Here is a 13,653-nt window from a genome sequence, read left to right as displayed (position 1 = left end):
CGTAAAAAGAAAAATATCATTACAACATATTGCCAAACTAGCCATTCACAAAGGAAAGAAGTGCATTTATTCTTAGCACCTTCAAACAGTTAACTCTGTTTATATTGGCATTACTTTTTCATTGGTAAGATATATGTGGAAAAAGTGTGTAATGTGCAACTCATGCTGATTACAGTGATTTTGACTTGAAAGTTGGTGTGTGGGGTGCTGTAGCTTGGTTTGCCAATTGGTTTAGATAAAAATTTTATTTAGGAGGAAAAAAGGCTTCCTTCCCTTCTCTATGAGGTTTTTGCACCTTCAGGTAAAATTTCTAATGGAAGGGTTTCTTTCTTCCTTTAGCTGTGCTGCAGATTTTTGCTGATGATTCTCCCTCGTGCTGTGCTCCCACCCTCCAGGAAGAGTGGGAGAAACATCTCCCACAGAGAAAGAGGAGAGAAGAGTTACCACTGGCACCTGCAAAGCTGGGAATTACAATAGCCAAGACATCCTGTAGCAACAGGGGTGAAGAAACTCTGCTGTCTCCCCACACCCAGCAGCTCCTGGGAATTACGATCAGAGTTTTATAAAGACAAACTGTCATTGCATCACATATACTGAAAAACAAATTGCAGGGAAGCTGGGCTATGAATTGATTCTCATTGATTAAATTCTCATCTCGGTGTGCTGGAATAGTGTGGAAGATCCAAAGGATCCTGTTGCATGACAGGTCTACATAAATCCAAGGATTTATGTCAGTGCTTTATGGAGCACATCGGGAATATCCAGTTTTGTCTCTATTTGAATATAAAACTGTGGTTTATTTTCAAAAAAAAATTTGTTTTTTTAAGTTTTAAATGACATTAGTCATTTAAGACTCAGGATCAGTAGGGTATGTAATTAGTCTCACAAAGGTCTTTCCAATGTCCAGAGTGATGTTTTTTGGCAAATAAGATTATAAATGGAATAAGGAGATACTAAAAAAAAGCTAACTTATCTCTCAGAAAATTAGATTCATCCAGATAGTTTAAATGACCTATATGCAAATGTTTGCTAAATGTTTGAAATACTGTAAGGGTGTACAGGAGGGGTCACCAAAAGAATCCCTTTCCACTTGCATTCAGCTGCCATGCCCAGGTAACTCAGAGCCAAACATCCAAAATAAAACACACACATATCTGAAGCCTGCAACAAAGAATGCCTAAGAGACCTCCAAGTGGGCTCTGATGGAGACCAGATGCACACAACAAACACCTCAAAGCTCTACCAGTATAGGTCCAGGGGAATATGGCCTTCAGGAGACAGAGCAAATCTGTGCCTTCATGCAATGTTTCACATTAAGCATGGTGTTAATCCTCATGAAGTCCCTTGGCTCAAACACAGCAAGGCCTAGGTGAAAATATAAGCTGTATTTTTTCATGCCAAAGTTGTACTTGTTGCAATTGTTTCTGAGGATGGTTTGCTATCTTCTGTGGGAGCTGAAAGATGCTGATAGGTATCAATACCTGCAGGATTTTGTCAGAGCTTGATCTGGTGCTGCCTCCCTTCACATGTTGATGGATACTTTCCATCCATCCTCATGTTGCACTGTTCAATTCTCTTGTGCTGGGATGCCAACAAATAAGCTTGACAATGCTGAAGCTGCTAATGGATGAATTGATGTCCCATCATACTGATCAACATTACACAGCTCTTTTCGTTGTCCATGGTAAAATTAATGTGTTATCTAGACTGCATATTTCGCAAAGACTCAATGCTTCTGCTTTTGTACAGTTTCTTGCACAATGGAGTCCTGGGCTGGTTTTGTATTTCAGGTGCTAGGTTATTACAAGAAGTGCATATACTCCATTATTACAAAGAATGGATAATAAGAACAGTGAATAGATTCAAATGAAAAATAACTGAAAGCAAAAGGAAAATTGTATTCTACAAAGCTGAAGGAGCAAATGCTAATGTGGTGGGATTGACTAAACCTAACCAATAGTGGATGATTAGATTGTACCTCTAGCAAGGCACATTTGCCATGACTGTTTTGAGGATAGTTTACTACCTTTGGTTGGAGATGAAAAATAATTCTATATATCAATACCAGCAAGACTTTGTGAAAACAAAGGCTTGTTTTATTTTTCATGTGAAAAATGTTGATTTCACTGCAATTTTAGAAACCCCAGAATGCTTGAATGTTTAAAGTTCTAAAAAGATACAGGATAAAGACAACAGTGCTGTCATCAACCTCGCACAAATTCAAAGGTTCTGGGATTTACCTAGCTTCTCAAGAAAATGGCAGTCTCAAATGAACTATGAATACTTGCTTATTTAAAAAAGGTAGATTTGGAAGAGATACATCAGAATTTTGTCTAAAACACTTAGCTAAATTTCAGTTATTGGCAGTCAGAAAATCCATTAATATTTTTTGCTCATTTCTGTGACTGGTGGTGAAATAATTAGTAAAGGCAAAGGTTGTTTTTGTTCTGGAAAAAAATTACTTGCTGCCTTAATTTTTTTCTGGTTTTGTATAACAAAGAGCATCCTTTATTATATATTGTGGTTTTGTGGTTTGAGCTCTGTTGCAAATAGAACTTTTTGCAGTCCTGTAAAGTTCAGTTAAGTCTGAAGTGAAAGTTACTTTGGAGCATCTCTAACTTGCATGATTGCTCACATAATGGATCACCAAAGGACTTCCTGGTGCTGGAATCTTCATACAAGGTAGATTCTCCCACTCCAACTGGCTTTTCCTGAATTAGTTCTTTAATGAATTAGACTCAAATAAGGACAATTTTTTTTTGCATTGTGGAGAGGGGTTCTGTGAGCAGGAAAAGAATGGAGAAAAGGGATTTTCACAGAATAGATGATCACTTAAGGCAACAAAGCTGAAGGGCAGAATATGTATGAATGTCTGTGTGAAGTCCACAAGTGAAAGACAAAGAGAGAGGGAGAATGAGATGGAATATTGAGGACAGTTAACCAGATTGATGATATGGACATACCAAAACTCCACTACGAAAACTGCTTTGATTTGCCCCTTTTTCCCTTTTCTAAATTCAACACTGAATATTGCCAGTTTGAAATCTGTGAAAATTTGGCTGTCTGACGAAAATATGAAGGAAGATCTTTGTCCGAGCCAGTGCTATTTCTGGCTAATAGCTGCTCTACAAAAGTCCACCATTCAACCAACCCAAAATCCAAATCTGTCTCCAAAAGGCCACTTTCCCACTACAAAATGGGAGACCTGAACAGGTTATGACTTCTAACATTATGTCATCTATGCATTTAAGCAAAGAAATGCTTACATGAAATTTTGTATCTAATGAATATTCTCAGAAAGTAAGGAGGGAAAATGAGAATAATTTTAGATAAATTAATTTTGGAGTTCTCAAAGGAAGAAAGCTTAAAAAGAGATGATTTTGAAAAGAAACACTGCCACTCATGATCTCTTCACAAACCTGTCAGGAAGATTTGAAAATCAGATGCTAGGAATCTGAATTTTGGAACACTTACAATCTGTATCTACTTCTGAAAATCCTGGCTGAAGTGTTTTCTTAAAAATTAATTATCTTCACCAATACAAGAGGTACTTGGTGTTTTAGTATTTTTATGAAACATTATTGACAAAGCCATGGTGTTCTAAATGGTTACTGTAGTTTTTGGCCCTGTGGAGGAGCAAATCTTCTTGCTCCCAACCCAAAAATTTCATAGTATTGAAGAAGATTTTTCTGTCATCTTCCCCAGGACATCTCTGCTTTATAGTACTCCCATGTCTAGGCTATTGTTACCGCAATATTTAATTTTTTTAAAGAGTGGACCTGTGTGCAAATAGAAACAGGAAAGAATAAAGTGCCCTTGTGCTAAGACACTCTGCAGGATTGTACCACATGCTATCTGTGTGGTATGGGCTCCAAGGTATTGATGTGATGTGATCATCCCTGTGTTTGCATAAATGTCCCGGGCAAGTTGAAAGTGTACAAACTGCAAATGCAGAGAATCCTGTTTTATAACAATGATGAGAAGCCTGGTGGAAGTTTAAACCCTTAGTCAAGAACTAAATGAGAGATAAACTATGTCTTTGTGTATGGAGCCTGCATTAGAGGCTTTACCCAACTCAGGAGAAGCAACCTCAAACTTGACTATCTTTCTTTGTTGGGATAAATGCAGGCATTAGTATTTCTCTGCTTACTGCTAATTTGTATCATACAAGAATTAAGATGATACTTTATTGGTCCAGGCTTTTGGACACAAAGACGGACATGTTAATCTGCATGGAAACCACCAATGGGAAACAAATTCTCTATGGTTTGTTTATCTCATATTTGTGCCTTCTGCAGTAATATCAGACTGATATGGGCAAATATATAATTTTTAAAGAGGGGCAAGTGAGAGGAACAGTCTAATAAACATTGGTCAGTAATGACCACTGGTAAAACTTTTGCAGGTTTCTTTGCAGGTTTTTGCAAAACTTCTTTTGTCTTTTTGCAGGAAGGCAAGATCTGTGCCACACTGGTAGTCCCACAGTCCATCAGTTCAAAGCACAAGGAAACAAATGGCATCAGTCCCAGACGGATTAAACCAGAACGCCAAACATGAAAGGAGGAACATTTCTGAAGTTCACTTATCTTACTAACACACTTTGCTTTGGAGAAGTATGTCCTTGCAAGGGAAAATGTACTGCTGAATGAGTAGGGGTGTTGTATGCATACTAATTGTCTGTTTTATTCACTTATTACCTTTCTTCACCTTGTTTGTCTTTCAAAATTGTTTGACACGCTTTTACAGGAAAGATGACAGTTAATCTATGTGGTTCACAGATTGAAAGCAAGAATTAAAGGCACCATTATGATTTTCAGTGCACAGATTTTCCTGGCTACTGTCTGATAAATATTTAGTTTAATTTAGGAGAATAGACCTGTCTTTGAAGAGCAACAGTGAGAAGGGAAGTGTTCTTAACTGAGGAGAGATTTTATTTTAAACAATTAGGAGGAAATATAAATGCAAAGAAAAATATTAAGAGTAAAATCAAGTTGATGAAGACAAGTTGAAACAAGAAGTTGCCATTAGCTGAAACACTAATATCTAGATTTGATAACTATTGAGATATGAGGAAACCTGTTTGTGCTATAGACCCAGAAACTAGACTACCTGATTCTCCCTGAAGCTAATATTTATGAAGATGTAGCAAGGCTCTGTGAAAATATAATAAGATAATGGAACGCATTTGGGTGGTTTTGGCAAAAAGATTGTTCATTAATGTTATTGATGTACACTGGAAGACATTTGATGTGAAGTTCATAATTGAAATGTTACAAACACTTCAGCATATGGATCCTTCACATTCACTTAATTGCCAGTTTAGTAATAATTTTATGTAATGAGGAATTATTAATAATACGTGAAATATTAAATTGTCGTAATCACCAAAAAACATAATATGACATCCGCTGTGCAAAGGATGTTATAATTCCAGGTGTCTTTGTTATATTTTAAACAAGTAATATAACTGGTCGAATTCCTCTTTCAGAACTATTGACTCTATAAAGTAAAACTAATTTTTTTTTATAATTGTCTTTAAAGGTAAGGCTATTAATCAGGTATTCTTTTTTTTCTCATCCTTCATATCCCTTATTAGCATCCAGTTATGACAAAAAAACTTGACAAATGATCAATAACAAATTGCCTTGCAGTTTTGTGGTGCAAGTCCCGCTGTGAAATAAATCTCTGTATGCTGATTCTTTGATTATGTAGGCAGATACCAATACCCTGTTCAGATGGGTGAGAAGAGGGGACCAAATTTGTCTCTTTCCCACTTGCAGTTTAATCGTTGTGGAAGATTGTGGTAGTGGGGCAAGAGATTTTTTATCTCCAGCACACCAATAAAAATCTTCACTAAGTTTGCAATTACTGAAAGTCAATAGCCTATTGGTATGAGAAATGTACTCTTTGAGGACAAATGTCCACAACATAGTTATCACCTCTATTGCCACACAGAACAGATTGAGCAGGCACGGAGAATGTCAGGCACCTCCGCAGGTAATCCTCGTCACGGCAGGATCGGCGCACACTGATGTGGGGACCAGTGAAGTGTGCAAGGCCGCTCATTCTCTGGGAGCCCTGTCTAGTCTATGACTTCATTTTCCTGAGTCATTATTCTGACACATCTCATGGGCAACATCTTCAGTGAGAGAAAAGAGCCAATATGAGTTTTTACTTAAACTGGTATAAATCAAGAGAAACCCTAATGAAGCCAATGACTTTCCATACAAACTCATAAAAGCGAGAGGTAAACTGAAGCTATTAATGAACAACGAAACAGAAAGGAAAGTCTTCAATTCCAGTTTACTTCAGTTTTAAGTGGGGAAAAAAAGGAATTGAAGTTCTCTAGTTCACCTGATCTGGGAGCTGGAATTGTGACACTTAAATTTTGATGTGTAAAATTCATTGTGTGCACTTGTCCAACTAAAAAAATTAACAAACCAGAATTACTACATGTGCCTTTAGCTCTTCTGCTCCTTTTTCATAAATCTTGTATCAATGATAAACTCTGGTTTAAACTGAAAGGAAAAAGATCTGTATATTTACTGGAAGAAGGCATTTTCCAAACATAATTTAAAGAAACTAGATGACAAACATGAAAAAGTAAATTGAAGATCAATTTTATTTCTATTTTATTTCTATTTTAGGTGGACACTACTTTCAAAAGTTAATAAGCTTTGGATAAAGGACATCTCACTTTGTGCCTAAGGAATGCTCCGTTCCAAATTTTACTCTGAACAATCAGTGAGTCTTCACAGGGCAACAGTTGTACGCAGAAAGATTCAGGACTCGAGTTTATTCATTATTTTGTACTTCCGTGGACAATTTTTAAATAAAATCTTACAATAAAATATGAGTTTTAGTACTTCCAATGCCTTGTAAAATACTCAGTTATGGGATCTGAGCAGTTGCTTTCTGATTTTCTCCCTGGAAAAATCTATATAGAAATCGTGTAAACTATATTCAACAGCAAATACAACACAGCCCTTAGAGACATCATGCATATATGTTTCATAAGGGAGATCAAATGAATTATTTGTACAACCCACTGTAACAAAGCAAGGAATTTTTTAGGCTATGTAAAAAGTCTGTGCTTTTCGGGTGATATAATTTCAGTGCTGGTACATATGCTATGATTTGATGAATTGCAATAATTACTATGTGCATTGTACTCTTCCCTTCTTGTTTTCACATTTGCAGATTTTTTTCTGTGAGGCTTACTAATGGTTTGTGTTTTAACCAATTTAATACCTCTTTTCTTAAAGCATTTAGAAGCATTTGTTTATATAAAGAAATTGCTGTTGAACAGGCAAAAGGATCTATTTTAATATTTTAGAAATCAGCAAAATAGTACTGAAGAAAAACAAAGCATTACATATTGTGAGAAATGGTACAACGGAGTATCTTATTTCATATAAAATGTATTAAGCAATGGCAATCATTTTAGGCAAATGTTTATTTTTTATTTGATCACTAAGCAAGAGAGAGCTTCATTCATCTTCATTTCTGCATTTTTAAATCCATATAATTTAGTTCACACTCGAGAATTAAGCTGAATGTTAATAATTTTCCTTTGTGTATTGTGAAAGGCAAAATATTTTTCTCTTTTTTTTCTGTTTTGTTTTGCTTCTGCTTCTGGCTTTGTATATAGTGAGGGAAGCATGATATCAAAGAAGATATCATCTACAACAAAAGTAGCAGTAGGAGATGGTTGTAATGCTCCTTTTCCCCTCATGAAAGAAGAGGAAGACTTGGAAAGGGAGTGAAAGTGTAAAAGGAAGCAGTCGAATTTGAAAGGGGGAATTTAGAAAACTCTTTTTCAGATATGGTTTGACTAGAATTACAATTAATATTACTTATTTTGTGGCACTCTTTTCCTTTCTAAATTCTCTGTCCTTAGCTGTAAGATTTGTACTCTAATTGAAGTCAGAGGAGTCTTGCTTGTATTAAATAGTCTCTTGAACTCTTAGGAGCGCCACTGAAATAAAACACTAACCCACACCAATTTATGAAACTGCAATCCAGCAAATTTCCTACAGTCTTTTTTAATCTTAAATACGATTCTATAGAATATAGTAATAGAGTGCACGAGGTAAAAAGTATGCGTGTTGACAAACATAGTTAAATGCCGTGCATTTCACCCAGACCGTCAAGAAAAAAATTTCCAAGACGACACAAGTGGGAGAGTAGGCACAATTCCATAAAAGTGTAACCTGTGCTACCTATAGCAGGAGATATATACACTAGCAAGAATTAGTGATCTAGTCCTGGGGGTATTAAACAATCTCAAATTTTATTTAAGTTCATGAGAACCCTAGGTGCTTGAACCTCCATGAAGCATGCCCTAGACAACAAGCTAAGAATTTAATCTCATAAGAAACCAGAAACAATGAATATTAACCTTACAGAAATGACAACATCACTGGGAGGTTTTTTACATTAGAGCTGGGTGAAAATTTGCTGAAAATTATCCACAGATACTAACTTTATTTCTCTTTGTAAGCTGTCCACAAAGAGATAGTAACATTGTAAAATTCTCAGCAGTACTTCTTATTCAAAATTAGCCACACACTTCTCCAGTGAATTTTCTCTTCAAAATCTGCTTTTGCTGAATATTTGAGCTAGCATTCACTTTTTCATGAGTTATTCATACTAATAAAGCTTGAGCACTCAAGTGTTCCTGGAAAGCAAATGTGAAAGCATTGCAAACATGGTCTAATTGAAATCCACTTTCCACTTTGAGCAAATATTCACAGAACATTTTTCCTAGTATTTACTTCACTTTAGTTGACATTATGGGCTAAAATCTCACTGATGTGCACTAAAGAAAGACGTCAGAGCAGAAACCTCTTCAATAATGCAGGTGCAATATTCCTGGAAGAGGCAGGTCTCTTGAACAGGCATAGCATGATTTAACCTGCTCTGTACTTTCATTTTGTTCAGAAGACAGCCTTAAAGGAGACTGTTCAACAGCTAAGTGAGCTCCCTTTATTGTTTAACCACACATTAAAATGTAAGAACCCATGTTGTACCTCACTCTAAGCTCCCCTTCAGCATTAATCAATAATGTTATTCATCCAGCTTCTTTCATAATCACCAGTGATCAACTTATTGCTGGTGTTTAAGATAAGCTTCTTCAACATATTTGTTGCTGACATGAGAGGACAAAACACAGGGAGTGACCAGTGGTGTAACTTGTCTTACATTTGTGATAGATAGATAGATAGATAGATAGATAGATAGATAGATGAAGCTATTCCCCCTGAAACATCTTGCTCTATGGAAATAGGCAAAATTCTTCAGTCCGATCCATCCAAACTTCCTATACAGACGTGTTTCAGTGCATTAGGAACCTCATCCTTTCTTGGAATATGATGAGGTCTATAGAGCAACAGGAGCCTCCAGAGGGCAATTCTGATCTTGGTTGACCAGAACTACTTCTGGATGTGCTCATCTTTCCCCATCAAGGAGAAGGAGGCCTTTCAGTGACATAATGTTCAATGGATGTGCCTCAGAAAAGTGTTGGTGTTGGGGGGAAAAATTCAAATCCTATTGTCTCCAGTGTCGATATGTAAGAATTTCCACAGTCCTGTTATCACACTCCCTTGTAAAATTATCTTCTTTGTATCCTCTTTAAGATGCACTAGTCTAGTGAGAATCACTCATTCATGCCAGCAACTCCCTGAGACTTTGATTGCCTTTTAAGTTCATCTCCTCTTATTTACTCATTCATTACAGACTGTTAAGTGAAGCACTGAAAGGGGTAAGAGATATTATGTCTCCTACAGAACTCTCAGAGGAAGAAGACTTCAAGAAAGTTTGTTGTAAGTTGTCTTTATATCTCCCACTGTGAAGGCTGCATTGCTAATGTCACAAAGCCTATTGACAGTTTTTGGAGGATTTTTTTGTAAACCTAGTGAACACCATCTTTGTGCATGGCCCCTCCGGGTCACAGCTCAGCCATTTAGATGAGTGTCCTTATGTCTACCAAGATTTGTACTATACACAAATTGAAGCCACTGGCTGATACGAAACAAATAGAAGGTATTTTCCCCATAATCCTCAACACAATACACAATCTTTGCATACAGAACAGATAATTGTAACATATGCAATTCACCCTTATTGTTGTACAAATTTGTAGCTACCTAAACTTTTTTATTGGTACATACATACTGTCACTCCAACTATATCCATTGGCTACATGCAGATAATAAAATTATCTCTACTGCAATAGTTCTTCTTTCAATATGACGTATCTTATTGCAATAAATTTTCTTTAACAAGGTTGCAAGACACGAAGTCAGCTTTCTCTCTAGCTGTTTTTTGTCTTTTGGGTTCTAAGTATTCAGTCCTTAAAAAATAGTTTCCTACATACTAAATACTGTCACCCAGTCATTTTCATATAGTTAAATAAAGCACTATAGCTTGGATTTTAGGTCCAATGGCCACACCATGAGAATACAATTCATTCACTAATTAAATGCCCACTACCTCCATCAGTAGTGCCTGCCAACTCCAAATTTATATTGCAAAGAACTTTCATTTTATATGATGCATAGAAAAGAAGAAGAAGGCGGGGGAAAGAAGACCAAGACTATTAATATGTAAAAAATTACCTCTTTAAGGTCAGGAGCACCTCAAACACAGTCACTAGAAATGGAAAGGAGACTCTTAGGTTTATAATAATATTCTAATGATATAAACAATAGCTCTGAGTTTCCCTAGGTATCACAAATAGCTAGTTGACATGCTTTTGTTGCTACTCTGTGACTACTGGTTTATTGCCCTATTGGATGGGGGCAGAAAGGCATGTCAATTTTATGTGGCTTATTGTCAAAGTTCATAAAGCTAGATTAGGCTGAGTTCTTGTTATGCTTGCTCCTTCCGTGCAGCAGAACTACATACTATTTTTCCTGGACATAAGTGTGAAAATTAGTATGAATATTTATTTTAAGACTGGTTCAGGTTCAGCTTCCCTTCATCTCTAGTATTTCTACATATTCATACACACACCTTATTTAGTTACATTTTTTAGGGGTTATTTTTATATTTTTAATTGTTCGGTAGACTTAGGATATGTAACAATGGATAACGACGCAATACATTAAATACTTATGGGTATATTGTGCCTTCTGTTATAATATAAAATCCATCTATTCTGGTTGATGGGTTTTAACCTCACACAGAATACTTTAAACTCCATTTGGACTTGTGCCTACAATCACCTTAGCAAAGTCTCTTAAGTAACTGCGCACAGCCTAATTAGTATGCATTATCAATTAACAAACTTAATAGCCGGCAGATTGATTAGATCCTCTGTTGCAGGGGCAGAGCTGAAGCGAAACAGAATGAAAAATCATTGCACGCATACACTGCTGCTTTGTTATTTTCTCAGATCCCCTCCTCCTCCTCCACATTCCTTTAATTAATGCATACATATGGTTCTGAATATCTTGTAAACTGGAGCTTGCTCTAACTCTTTAATAAAACTCACTGGTAGATGAGAGAGCCATAGTCCATGCCTTATTTATTTCTGGCTGAAAACATAAACCATTTGATTTCACCCAGGTCTTTCCTCTCTAAGTGCTGCAAGTTTTAGAGATTTGCTGCTTTTAAGCTGTTTGTTTTCACAGTGACTGATAGAGAAAAACAGGTAAGTTGGAGCTGTGTACATCACTTCAAATAACCCTTAGCTGAGAAGATGTTTCAGGCATCATACTCACGGTATGCTGACACATACCACAAGGTGGATGCCATAATTACTGTCATAAAAAAAAAGCATAGCACAAAAGAAGGCATGTAATCTTACAAATTCTGTTATATTGATGAGCTGGAAAATAAGCATACAGGAAGAAAAGCCATCCTATTTTGAAAGTAGGAATCATACTAAAAAATTTCACTGTCAGTTTTAGATAAAATGCTGGTGTTAGACAGGATTTGTGTCCTTTGATGCAAACCCTCAAAGACTACTGAAAACAACACTGAAGACTATCAGGTGCTGCCTTGCAGTGGTGGCAGGCTCTATCCTTGGGCAAATTGGCCTTTGTACACTGAGAAAGAAAGTGGTTCTTACTACAGTGATGTGAGCAGTAGCAGCAAGTTTCAGAGTTAATATCTATTTAGCATTTATATAGCATTTACATATGCAAATCACTGAAGAAATATTAGCTAATTAATCCACAAAACACAGTGGTTGGGCAGGTCATGTAAAAGTATCCATGAGAGTTGATACTGGTAAATCCAATAGAGGTGGAACTCTACTTTCCCAAAGGCATAACACATGCTGTTGTCAGGACCTAAATCAGTGCTTGCGGGTCCCTGATTCCCACATCTGCACTCCTCAGTGAGGTTGTGCTACCACAATTGTTACCATATTCCTAACCAGAGTCACAAACCCTGGCTGAGGTTGGAAGTGACCTCTGGACGGACTGGTCCAAGCCTCCTGCTCAGGTGATATCAGTTACCTGAAGGTAAAATTTCTTGAAGAATGGCTGCTCCTCTGAGTCCTCTGATGAGCCATATCTGAGGAAGTGGGTGGCTATAACCTCATCTTGATATAAAGGCACTGACAGACTGAACTCTCTAGCTGAGAAAAGAGGAACAATTGAGGGTCGTGTGCCAAACTGTGTTCTTCTTTTCTAAGTAAGAAGTTAAGCATACTGATACAAACTCAGTAAAATACTCTGCAGTATCTTGCAAAAGGAAAGGTGGTGCTTATCACTGGATTGAGACACTCTTTGTCAAAAAAAACCAGAAGCTTGCAGACGCTGCTGAGTTCAGGACTCTCTTGACAATGGGAGATTTGTCTTGCTGGCACCTGAGAGTTCCTGCTATTCCACTGTCCCTTTGCAAGCCATTCAAAGACTTTCCATGTGTGTTTTTCACTCCAATACCATTGGCTTCTCTAGCCCACAACTTTTTTCTTTTTAAGCATGTTCTCCTAAACAAAAAACATAAGGCATATGGAAGCAGCATGCTCTATACTGTCTTTGTAGTCTATTACTATGCCTTAGCATACCTTTTTTTCCCCATCCCCAAAAAGGCAAACACAAAGAGTTAGCAACTATTTTTACCCTGAGCTGAAAACAAATACATGCAATTTAAATAAAACAAACTTAAGTGGAGCTAGAGACTATCCTCTCAGGTCCTGCTGATGTCACTTGTGCTTTACATAAAGCGTCACACACAGTATTATCTACTATCTTCTCAAACACAATTAATTAAACTATTTCCACTGCTATGCAGGCTTTTTCCCTTTGTTCATCTTTTATATATTTATATCAACTAATATGCTACTGCTGAAATAAAAGTGATCTTCAAAAAAAATCCCCACACAAGAATATTGTTGTGTGTTTTGATTTAAAGAATTAGACAAACCACAGAGATTCAGAAATGTAATTAAAAATTTTTACATCAAAAATAAGCTTCTTTGGATTATAAAGAAATCTGAAATAGTGTTGGAAGAAATGATAATATCTAAAACATCAAAGATATAACTTCCAACTGCCAAAAGACTTCCCTTATTAAAAAAAAATTCTTTAAGAAATAAGAAGACTGAAATTCCTCTGAGTCTAGGTAAGGATGGAGCATTAATTAGCTGCCAGAAAATGGTCTCTTAACACTGCAGTAAGAAATATGCCTCTAATTCTC

At 36.5% G+C, this 13,653-nt stretch overlaps 1 long non-coding RNA gene across 1 annotated transcript; it reads left to right on the top strand.

Annotated features, from left to right (window-relative positions):
- The first annotated feature begins 340 nt into the window (after nucleotides 1-340).
- On the top strand, nucleotides 341-11,509 carry LOC121665018. Its single transcript, XR_006016195.1, has 3 exons — nucleotides 341-2,682; nucleotides 4,450-4,613; nucleotides 6,648-11,509. It is a non-coding gene; the product is annotated as an uncharacterized LOC121665018 (long non-coding RNA).
- Nucleotides 11,510-13,653: the final 2,144 nt, after the last annotated feature.

This window comes from Corvus kubaryi, unplaced genomic scaffold, assembly GCF_017639235.1.
Source record: "Corvus kubaryi isolate FWS band 111438036 unplaced genomic scaffold, C.kubaryi_AGA036_p1.0 37308, whole genome shotgun sequence".
Classification (NCBI taxonomy): Eukaryota; Metazoa; Chordata; class Aves; order Passeriformes; family Corvidae; genus Corvus; species Corvus kubaryi.
Note: the sequence above shows the minus strand (reverse complement) of the source record. Positions and strands in the feature narration are given on the sequence as shown.